Source organism: Panthera pardus, unplaced genomic scaffold, assembly GCF_024362965.1.
Source record: "Panthera pardus isolate Hobbes unplaced genomic scaffold, ASM2436296v1 HiC_scaffold_5, whole genome shotgun sequence".
In the NCBI taxonomy this organism is placed as follows: Eukaryota; Metazoa; Chordata; class Mammalia; order Carnivora; family Felidae; genus Panthera; species Panthera pardus.
Genome location: NW_026526980.1, coordinates 15,228,689 through 15,240,956, shown reverse-complemented (window position 1 = coordinate 15,240,956; position 12,268 = coordinate 15,228,689).

Genomic DNA, 12,268 nt, shown 5'->3' with positions numbered 1-12,268 from the left:
TCCAAAGCCAGCTCTGTGCTGACAGGAGAGAGCCTGATATGAGGCTCAAACTCACAAATCATGAAATTATGACCTGAGCTGAAGCTGGACGCTTAACTGATTGAGCCACCCAGGGGCCCCTGAAAAGAGAAAAATCTTTCATTTTACTTGCTTTAAATCTGAAGCAGAGAAAAACCACCCAGATGAGTTTACTGGAAAGTGATTAGATTCAGTTTCCTGTATTGGCAGAATGGGTGGTGAGTGAGGGTGCGGCAGGGAGGCTGGAGGCAGGGGTGAAGTTCAGGTGTAGAACTTCTTGCCTTACACATTTCTACAACTCATATTCCCTGTCAACAAAACCCCTTTATAAACATTCCAATAGCAATGTTTCCAATGTAGGCATGTGACAGTTCTTGCCAGAGGGGTGAGAGGGTCAACTGCTTGGACCTTCTGGAAAGATTTTTCCTATTTAATAAGAGGGAGGTTCATGAGGAAAAAAGTCCTTTTCTTGCTTGCTACATTTTGCTACTTGGATGTGGTCATGGGAGACAGCCATGTGACAATGAGTTAAAGAACATCATTAACACGCTAAAGATGGCAAAGAAGAAGACCGAAAGGGGTGCCTGTGTGGCTCAGTTGGTTGAGCATCCAACTCTTGATTTGGGCTCAGGTCATGATCCCACAGTTGTGAGATGGAGCCCCCCATTGGGCTCTGCACTGAGTGTGGAGCCTGCTTGGGATTCTCTCTCTCTTCCCCCATCTGCCCCTTCCTCATGCGCACATGTGCATTCTCTCTCTCTCTCTCTCTCTCCCTCCCTCTCTAAATAAATAAACATTACAAAAAAGGACAGAAAAGCCATAGGTCCTTAATGGAATTGAACTGCCAAAATGACCAGCTATCTTAGAAAAATTAAGAGTCTTGGGGCGCCTGGGTGGCTCAGTCGGTTAAGCGGCCGACTTCAGCTCAGGTCATGATCTCACGGTCCGTGAGTTCAAGCCCCGCGTCGGGCTCTGTGCTGACAGCTCAGAGCCTGGAGCCTGTTTCAGATTCTGTGTCTCCCTCTCTCTCTGACCCTCCCCTGCTCATGCTCTGTCTCTCTCTGTCTCAAAAATAAATAAACGTTAAAAAAAAAAAAAGAAAAATAAAAAAGAAAAATTAAGAGTCTTTATGGTTTAAGCTCCTTTTAGCCAGCTATTTTACCACTTGTGGTTGGAACACATCCTAACTGAAACCGCATCCAAGGAATTTGGCTGTTGCTGGCTGGTCATCAATGAACTTGTGGAGGCGGAGGTCTGGTGACAGTGGGTTAAGAAGTAAATTGGAAAATTCTATTCCTGACAATATGGAGGACCCGATAGGCATAGAGAAGTTCTGGATAAAATATAACAGGCATTCTTTCAAGTGCATAGCGGAGCTGCCTAAAAGGCAAGAGGAAACAGAAAACCAGAGAGCCAAGCACCATAAATTAACACTGTGCCAATCTTGAAGAACTGGTGCTTGGTGGGGATGTGGGAGCCTTAGAAGATTGGGCTGTAGCCCAGGCAGCTGAAGGTGACAAAGTCTTGCCCCTGAGAGCTGGAAATGAAATTTCTACATCAACTTAGGGCCCTCAAAGCACTGTATTCTCAATGAAAATGTGGAACAGGACAAAGTTTACCTTTATGTCCAAGAAAACATGGATCTTGTGGGATCTGACCTGAATTCTAAGTCAGAGAAAAAATGACTCCCCTGATAATTAATAAGCCTGTCTTGTCCTCATGTGCCCTTGATGTTTGAATATACAGTCGACTCTTGAACAACACAGGGATTAGTGGCACTGACCCCCGGTGCAGTAAAAATCCACAAACTTTTGACTCTTCAAAAACTTAACTACGAATATCTTTCTGTTGACCAGAAGCCTAAACAGTCAATTAATACATATTTTTATGTTATATATAATACTGTATTCTTATAATATAAAGTAAGCTAGAAAAAAGAAAATGTTATTAAGAAAATCATAACAAAGAGAAACTACATTTATAGTACTGTCCTGTAAAAAAAAAAAAGTCCATGTACAAGTGACCTACACAGTTCAAGGTTGTGTTGTTCGAAGGTCAACTGTAAACCACTTTTATGACCCAGAAAAAACAAAAATAAAAGATAACACATAAAGAGAGGAGCCTTGGACAGGCAAACATAAAACTGATCTAAAAGCAAATTCCTTAAGCCCAGGCCTCAAAGAATACCCACAGATTAAGTTCCCATCACAGATGAGTTCATAATCCAAAATTTAAAAACACCAGTTCTTTTAACACACAGCCAGAACAAAGAGCAGGACAGACACTATAAATTTCATATAATAAAACAGTTGAAGGAAGTCTATTAAAAAACTTTATGCTTAACTTTTAAAAAAGAGGGAGTGCCCTTTGATTCCAAATAAGATGGAATAACAGGAATTAGATGTACCCTTCTGCCTGAAATTGAAAAAAAAAAAGACAAAATATATGACAACAGTTTTCAAGACATTGAATGTCAGATAACAAAGGACAGGGATCTTCAAGACAAAGGAAACCAAGGAGATAAGCCCTATTATTGCCCCATATTACTCCCTAGAGAGAGTTTCCAAGCTGCAGTGCAGATGTGGAACTCAGACGGAGTCTGACAGTCTCCCTAAGTCAAAGAGACAGAGCTGGGAGTCCAGGGAGGCCAATGCCAATAGAGTTTGCAGGGCAGTTCACTGGAGAGGACAGAGCTGCACAGAAAATGAACTGCAAGGGTATCTCTCAAGTCTTCAGTTGAGTACATAACATCACATGTCTGTGAGAAAACTGCCTAACACGATGGGAAAAACTACCCCAAAGGATTTGAGAGACTGAGTTTTGGGGGTACACATAGGGCCAGGAATACCTCCTGCTCACTATCCTAGAATGCAAAACTTCCTAATCCACAGGGTATCAGGTAGGACAGTTAGAAGTGTTTTGCCTCAGTGGTGGGACTGAATTATGCCTAGACTAAACACAACTCTGGTTTAACCAAACAAACTTTCAAAGCAAGCTTTGAAAGGATCAGCAGGTTTCCAAGTAACTGAACTGCACCCCCTATCAAAGTTCAAAAGTATTTCAAGAAACACAGAAACAGCTAGCACACGTCAAAGTAAAATTCACAAGTCTACCATCTGATCTCCAATATTAACAGACATGCAAAGAAACAGAAAAACATAACTCACGGAGAGGAGAAATAATCAATCAAAACTAACCTAGAAATGGCACACAATAGAATTAGTATATAAGGAAGTGCAAGCAGTTACAATAATTACCTTCCATATGTACTAGAGGAAAGATGAGACATGTTAGGTAGAAACATGGAAGAGGGAACAAAGAACAAAATCAGTCTTCTAGATTTTAAAAAAAGGAAAAAAATTATGGCTGAAATTTTTCCAAATAGATGAAAACTATAAACACAAAGATCCAAAAAGCTAAACAAACACTAACCATGAGAAACATAAGGAAAACTACACCAAAGAATGTCATAATCAAACTGCTTAAAACCAACTATAAAGAGAAAATATTAAAAGTGGGTAGGGATCATTTCACATCTGCTGGAATTGCTATAATTAAAAAAAAAACACGCTTTTGTGTTGGCAAAGATAGGGAGAAATTAGAATCCTCTACACTGCTGGTGAGAATGTACAATGGTGCAGCCACTTTGGAAAACAGTTTGGCAATTACCTAAAAAGTTAAATATTCAATTACTATTTGGTTCAATAGTTTTGATCCTAGTTGCATACCCAAGAAAACACGTGTTTCATAAAAACTAATATATAAGTGTTCATAGCAGCATTAATCACAATAGCCAAAACATGGAAATCTAAGTGTCCCTCAAATGATTAATAGAGAAGCAAAATGTAGTATATACTTAAAATGAAATATTACGTGGTCATAAAAAGAAATTAAATACTGATACAAGGTGCAACATGAATGAACCTTAAAAACATATTAAGTGAAAGAAGGCAGACATCAAAAAACCCATGTATTATATGATTCCCTTTATATTGAATATCCAGTATACACACATCTGTAAAGAAAAGTAGATTAGGGCTGGAGAGATGAGGGTATTGGGGATGTGGTAACAGCTAAAGGGTATGGGTTTCTTTCTGGGGGTGATAAAATCTTCTAAGGTTGTGTAGTGATCACTGCACAACCCTGTGAATATACTAAAAACCACTGAGTTGTATACTTTAAATGTGCAATATGTGAATTATATTTCAATAAAGCTGTTACAAAAAATAAGCAATGAGAGAGTGGAAAATTTTACAGAGAAACAAAAGGAAGGATGATAGTAAATTTCTGTTGGAAAAAATGCATATGAGACACAGTATAACATCTTTCCTTTAGTAAAAGGAAAAAACGTCAACCTAGAATTCTACACTTAGCAATAAATCTTTCAAAAAGTAAAGCAAAACAAAAATGTTTTTAGTCATACAAAAGCTGAAAAAAATTCATCACCAGCAGACCTTCACTATAGGAAATGTTCAAGGAAGTCCTTCAGGCAGAAGAAAATGATGCCAGATGGCAATCTGGATCTACATAAAGGAATCTCAATTCCTTGAGATTATAAAGGAATAAAGAGGACAAAGAATAGTAAATATAAATACTTTATTTCTTATTTAAAGCTCTGTAAAAATAATAATAATGTATTGTGGGTATACAAAATAACTAGAAGTATATGACAAAAAAATAGCATGAAAACCAGAAGAAGAGAAATAGAAGTATAAGATCCTTATACTAACTATATGTGAAGTGGAATATCACTTGAAAGTGGGCTGTGATTAAGTGTAAGATATATAGTATAAACCTAAAGCAAGCACTAAAATAACATAATTAGAAGTCATAGCTAATATACCAACAGAGAAGATGAAATGGAATAACAAAAATATTCATTTCACCTGAAAACAGAAAAAAGGAAAAGGGAAACAAAGATGATTTCAACCCATTCATATCAGCAATCACATTAAATATAAATGATCTAAACACCCCATTCCAAAGCAGAGACTGTGAGAGTGAATCAAAAAGCAAGAACCAATTGTATGTTAAAAGAAACCCATCTTAAATATAAAATACAAATAGGTTAAAAACACAAAGATGGGAAAAGATTATACTATGCTAACATTAACCAAAAGAAGGGTAGATTGGTTCTATCAATATCAAACATAGGGAGATGTCTACTACAAGAGATAAAGAGGGTAATTTCATAATGACAACAGGGTTAATTAATCAAGAGCATATAACAAACTTAACATTTATTCACCAAATAAGAGAGCTTCAAAATAAATGAAGCACAAGAGATAGTACAGTCAGGAAAAACAGGCAGATCCACAATGATAGGCAGATATTTCAACATCCATCTTTCAATAATTAATAGAACAACTATACAGAAAATAAGCATAGAAAACTTGAACATTTTGACAAACTCACTCTAATTGACATTTACCGGACATTCCATATGACAATAGCAGAATACACATTGTTTTCAAGTGCGCATAGAATGCTTACCAGGATAAATGACAGCCTCAGTCATAAGACAAATTTCAATAAACTCGAATAAATAAAAATCATATAAGGTCTTCTCCTACCAAAATGGAATTAAATTAGAAATCAGTAACATATAGTTTTTTGTGTGTGTCTCACATCCATGAAATATATAGCCAGATCAATACTAAACCATCCCGCACACCTAGAAAACCGATTTGAGGATTAACACAACAATCTGCACAACCTGAACCACAATCTGCACAACCAGAACTCAGCAGGTAAGCGGCGCAGAGAGGTGAACTGGGGGAGAGAGAAGCCACAGAGGGCAGGGAGTTGTTTTTGCTTGTGGAGAGAGGATGGGGGGGGGGGGGGGGCGGGGAAGGGGCGGGGCAGGAAAAGCACCCCCAAAAGCAGCTGGAGAGAAAATGGAAAAGTGGAAACAGCCACAGTGACTGAACTGAAAAGGGAGAAAGGAGAAAAGAGAGGGTTTCAATTCCATTAAGACTCTATAAACGGGGAGCGCAGAGGCTGAAACTCTGCAGCTGATACCTGGTGGTGCTCTGATGGGAAGGACGAATCCCCGGGAGCAGAGTGGAGTCCGGGGGTCTTCAGGCCACACGGGAGAGGCGGTTCCCCTGCTGGGAGGGCATCTGGTAGAGTCCGTGTGGCCACCTCGGCAGACCCCAAAGAAAAACCACATTCGCTGGTGCTGGAACACGGTCCCTGGGGGTGAAGCCTGGTGCCAGACGCGTGTTGTGATTTGCCATAATCCCTGAAACGCTGCTGCTACACTATCGCGCAAACGTTTTCTGGGGCGGGCTGGCACCTGGTCGCGGTCTCTGGGCCTCGGCAGCAGCACGGTCTCTCGAACGTTCCTGGGTGCGGCCGGCACCCGGCCATTGCTCGGTGAGACCCTCCACAGAGGGGCAGAACGGCTGGAGGCCACAGTCTCGCAGAAATACGGAGTCGGGAAACACACCCGCATCTGAGATAAAACTCAGAAGGGAGGTGCTGCCTGGGGCTTGGTCACGGAGGGTGTAAAAGCAGGGAATGGATGTAAGCCGAAAACAAAGGACGGGTGCGCGATTGCTGATCACGGAGAGTGGAGATCTGATAAGAGACTGGGTGGCTGGGTGACGCCATTTTTGCCGCTCTGGCGCATGCGTATACGCACCTACAAGCGCCACAACCGTCCACCCCAGTAAGCTAAGCGGCGCCATCTAGTGGAGAATGGAGCCATTACACTAAGCCCCACCCAACTGGGCCAACCTCGCTCTTCAGGAATAAAACTCTCCGCCTGGTTAGTTTATGGACTAAAAAGTGCTTCAGTTTGACTTCTAGGGGAAAATGAAGTAATTTTAATCATATTTCAGTCTGTTCGCTGGTCCATGTATTCAATTTTCTTTTTTTCCCATTTCTCTTTTTTTCTCTTTTTCATTTTTCTTGACTACAGAAAGAGAAAAATTTATTTTTATTTTCAATTTTTATTAAAAATATTTTTCTTTATTTTTTTCTACTATATTTTTTACTTTTGTGTAAATTTTTTCAAATTCTATTTTACTTCCATCATTTGATTTTATTCTGTTTCAGTGTATTCATTTTTTCAAATTTTCAAACGATTTCCTTTTTTTCCCTTTCCTCTTTTTTCTCTAATCTATCAAGCCCCTTTCAACTCCCAGACCAAAACACACCTAGGATCTAGCATCATTTATTTGATGTGTGTGTGTGTGTGTGTGTGTGTGTGTGTGTTGTTTTTAATTTTAACTAACAAAATTTTTTTTTGTTTTTACCTCATTAATTCCTTTTCTCCCTTTAAAACGATGAAATGAAGGAATTTACCCCAAGAGAAAGAGCAGGAAGAAATGACATCCAGGGACTTAACCAACACAGATACAAGCCAGGTGTCTGAACCAGAATTGAGAATCACAATAATAAGAATACTAGCTGGGGTGGATAATAGATTAGAATCCCTTTCTGTGGAGATAAAAGAAGTAAAAGTTAGTCAGGATGAAATAAAAAATGCTATACCTGAGCTACAATCTCAAATGGATGACATGGCAGCAAGGATTGATGAGGCAGAGCAGAGAATCAGTGATATAGAGGACAAAATTATGGAGAATAATGAAGCAGAAAAAAAGAGGGAGACTAAGGCAAAAGAGCAGGATTTAAAGAATTAGAGAAATCAGTGACTCATTAAAAAGAAACAACATCAGAATCATAGGGGTCCTGGAAGAGGAGAGAGAAATAGGTGTAGAGGTTATGTGAGCAAATCATAGCAGAAAATTTTCCTAACCTGGGAAAGACACAGACATCAAAATCCAAGAAGCACAGAGGACTCCCATTAGATTTAACAAAAACCAACCATCAAAGAGGCATATTATAGTCAAATTCACAAAATACTCAGGCAAGGAAAGAATCATGAAAGCAGCAAGGGAAAAAAAGTCCTTAACCTACAAGGGAAGACAGATCAGGTTTGCAGCAGACCTATCCACAGAAACTTGGCAGGCCAGAAATGAGTGGCAGGATATATTCAATGTGCTGAATCAGGTAAATATGCAGCCAAGAATTCTTTATCCACCAAGGCTGTCATTCAAAATAGAAGGAGAGATGAAAAGTTTCCCAGACAAACAAAAATTAAAGGAGTTTGTGACCACTAAACCAGCCCTGCAAGAAATTTTAAGGGGGACTCTCTGAGGGGAGAAAAGATGAAAATAAATAAATACATAAATACACACACACATACATACAAACATAAACAAACAAACAAACACACAAACAAACAAACACCAAAAGCACCAAAGACTAGAAAGGACCAGAGAACACCACCAGAAACTCCAACTCTACAAGCAACATAATGGCAATAAATTCAGTATCTTTCCAGTACTCATTCTAAATGTCAATGGACTCAATGCTCCAATCAAAAGACATAGGATAACAGAATGGATAAGAAAACAAGATCCATCTATATGCTGTTTACAAGAGACCCACTTTAGACCTAAAGACACCTTCAGATTGAAAGTAAGGGGGTGGAGAACCATCTATCATGTTAATGGTCAACAAAAGAAAGCCGGAGTAGCCATACTTATATCAGACAATCTAGACTTTAAAATAAAGACTGTATCAAGAGATGAAGAAGAGCATTATATCATAAATAAGGGGTCTATCCACCAAGAAGGCCTCACAATTGTAAATGTTCAGGCGCCAAATGTGGAACCACCTAAATATATAAATTGATTAATCACAAACATAAAGAAACTCATTAATGATACCAGAATAGTAGGGAACTTCAACACCCCCACTTACAACAATGGACAGATCATCTAATCAGAAAATCAACAAGGAAACAATGGCCTTGAATGACACACAGGACCAGATGGACTTAACAGATATATTCAGAACATTTCATCCTACAGCAGCAGAATATACATTCTTGTCCAGTGCACATGGAACATTCTCCAGAATAGATCACATACTGGGTCACGAATTACCCCCTCATGAGTACAAAAAGATCGAGATCATACCATGCATATTTTCAGACCACAATGCTATGAAACTCAAAATCAACCACAAAAAAAAAATCTGGAAAGACAGCAAACACTTGGAAACTAAAGAACATCCTACTCAAGAATGAATGGGCTAACCAGGAAGTTAAAGAGGAAATTAAAAAGTACATGGAAGCCAATGAAAATGATAATACCACAACCTAAAACCTCTGTGATGCAGCAAAGGTGGTCATAAGAGGAAAGTATATAGCAATCCAGGCCTTCCTAAAGAAGGAAGAAAGTTCTCAGATATACAACCTAACCTTACACCTTAAACAGCTGGAAAAAGAACAGCAAATAAAACCCAAAACCAGCAGAAGACAGGAAACAAGAAAGATTAGAGCAGAAATTAATGCTATTGAGACCAAAAAAACAGCAGAACAGATCAATGAAACCAGAAGGTGGTTCTTTAAAAGAATTAACAAAATTGATAAACCACTAGCCAGTTTGATCAAAAAGAAAAAGGACCCAAATAAATAAAATCAAGAATGAAAGAGGAGAGATCACAACCAATGCAGCAGAAATAAAAACAATAATAAGAGAATATTATGAGCAATTATACGTCAATAAAATGGGCAATCTGGAAGAAATGGACAAATTCCTAGAAACATATACACTATCAAAACTGAAACAGGAAGAAATAGAAAATTTGAACAGACCCATAACCAGTAAAGAAGTCGAATTGGTAATCAAAAATCTCCCAAAAAACAAGAGTCCAGGGCCAGATGGCTTTCCAGGGGAATTCTACCAAACATTTAAGGAAGAGTTAACACCTATTCTCTTGAAGCTGTTCCAAAAAATAGAAATGGAAGGAAAACTTCCAAACTCTTTCTATGAAGCCAGCATTACCTTGATTCCAAAACCAGACATTGACCCCACTAAAAAGGAGAACTACAGACCAATTTCCCTGATGAACATGTATGCAAAACTCATCAGCAAGATATTAGCAAATTGTATCCAACAATACATTAAAAAAATTATTCATCACAACCAAGTGGGATTTATACCTATGATGCAGGGCTGGTTCAATATCCGCAAAACAATTAACGTGATTCATCACATCAATAAAAGAAAGGACAAGAACCACATGATCCTCTCAGAAGATGCAGAGAAAGCATTTGACAAAACATAACATCCTTTCTTGATAAAAAACCCTCAAGAAAGTAGGGACAGAAGGAGCATACCTCAAGATCATAAAAGCCATATATGAACAACCCAACGCTAATATCATCCTCAAATGGGGAAAAACTGAGAGCTTTCCCCCTAAGGTCAGGAACAAGACAGGGATGTCCACTCTCACCACTGTTATTCAACATAGTATTGGAAGTCTTAGCTTCTGCAATCAGACAACACAAAGAAATAAAAGGCATCCACATTGGCCAGGAGGAGGTCAAACTTTCACTCTTCGCAGATGACATGATACGCCATATGGAAAACCCAAAAGATTCCACCAAAAAGCTGCTAGAACTGATTCATGAATTCAGCAAAGTTGCAGGATATAAAATCAATGCACAGAAATTGGTTGCATTCCTATACACCAACAATGAAGAAAGAGAAATCAAGGAATCAATCCCATTTATAATTGCACCAAAACCCATAAAATACCTAGGAAGAAATCTAACCAAAGAGGTGAACAATCTATACACTGAAAACTATAGAAAGCTTATGAAATAAATTGAATAAGACACAAAAAAAACGGAAAAATATTCCATGTTCCTGGATAGGAAGAACAAATATTGTTCCATAGCCAAAGTATGGAAAGGCCAAAATGTCCATCGATGGAAGAATGAATAAAGAAGATGTGGCATATATATACAATGGAGTATTACTCGGCAATCAAAAAGAATGAAATCTTGCCATTTGCAACTACATGGATGGAACTAGAGGGTATTATGCTAAGCAAAATTAGTCAGAAAGACAAATATCATATGACTTCACTCATATGAGGACTTTAAGACACAGAACAGATGAACACAAGGGAAGGGAAGCAAAAATAATATAAAAACAGAGAGGGGGGCAAAACATAAGAGACTCTTATATATGGAGAAGAAATTGAGGGTTACTGGAGGGGTATGGGAGGGGGGATGAGCTAAATGGGTAAGGGGCACTAAGGAATCTACTCCTGAAATCATTGTTGCACTATATGCTAACTAATTTGGATGTAAATTTAAAAAATAAAATAAAATAAAATAAAATAAAATAAAATAAAATAAAATAAAATAAAATCAGTAACATATATTGGGGAGCCTGGGTGGCTCAGTCAGTTAAGCGTCTGACTTTGGCTTAGGTCATGATGTCACAGTCCATGGGTTTGAGCCCTGCATCGGGCTCTGTGCTGACAGCTCAGAGCCTGGAGCCTGGAGCCTGCTTCAGATTCTGTGTCTCCCTCTCTCTCTGCTCCTCCCCTGCTCTCTCTCTCTGTCTCAAAAATAAATAAACATTAAAAAATTTACAAAATCAGTAACATATCTGAAAAATCTCTAAATATTTGGAAACTAAATAACATACTTCTAAATAACCCATGGGTGAAAAGAAAAATCAAAAAAGAAACTAGAATTTTGAACTGAGTGCTAATTAAAATGTAACAAAAATGTTAGATGAAGCTAAGATGGTATTTAAATGGAAATCTGTGACACTAAATGCCTATACGAGAAAAGAAAGACCTCGGGGCACCTGGGTGGCTCAGTCAGTTAAGCATCTGACTTCAGCTCAGGTCATGATCTCACGGTTTGTGAGTTCAAGCCCCACATCGGGCTCTGTGCTGACAGCTCAGAGCTGGAACCTGCTTCAGATTCTGTGTCTCCCTCTCTCTCTATCCCTCCCCAACTACTGCTCTGTCTCTCTCTGTCTCTCAAAAATAAATAAATGTTAAAAAAGAAAAGAAAAGAAAGACCTCAACTCAATAACTTCAGCTATTGCCTTAAGAAATTAGGAGAAAAAAATAAAAGCAAATAAAACACAGAGTAAGCAGAAGAAGGATATATAAAATCAGAACAGATATTTACAAAATAGACAACTAAAAGATAATACAGAAAAATCAATGAAACCAAAAGCCAATGTTAACAGATCAATACAATTAATAAACTTCTAGCCACACTTGTCAGGGAGAAAAAAGGAGAAGACACAAGTTATCAATATCAGGAGTGAGAAAGATAACACTACTCCAGATTCTATGAATATTAAAAAGGATAAGAAGAAGATATTATGGGTAACTTTACGTTGATGAACTTGACAAC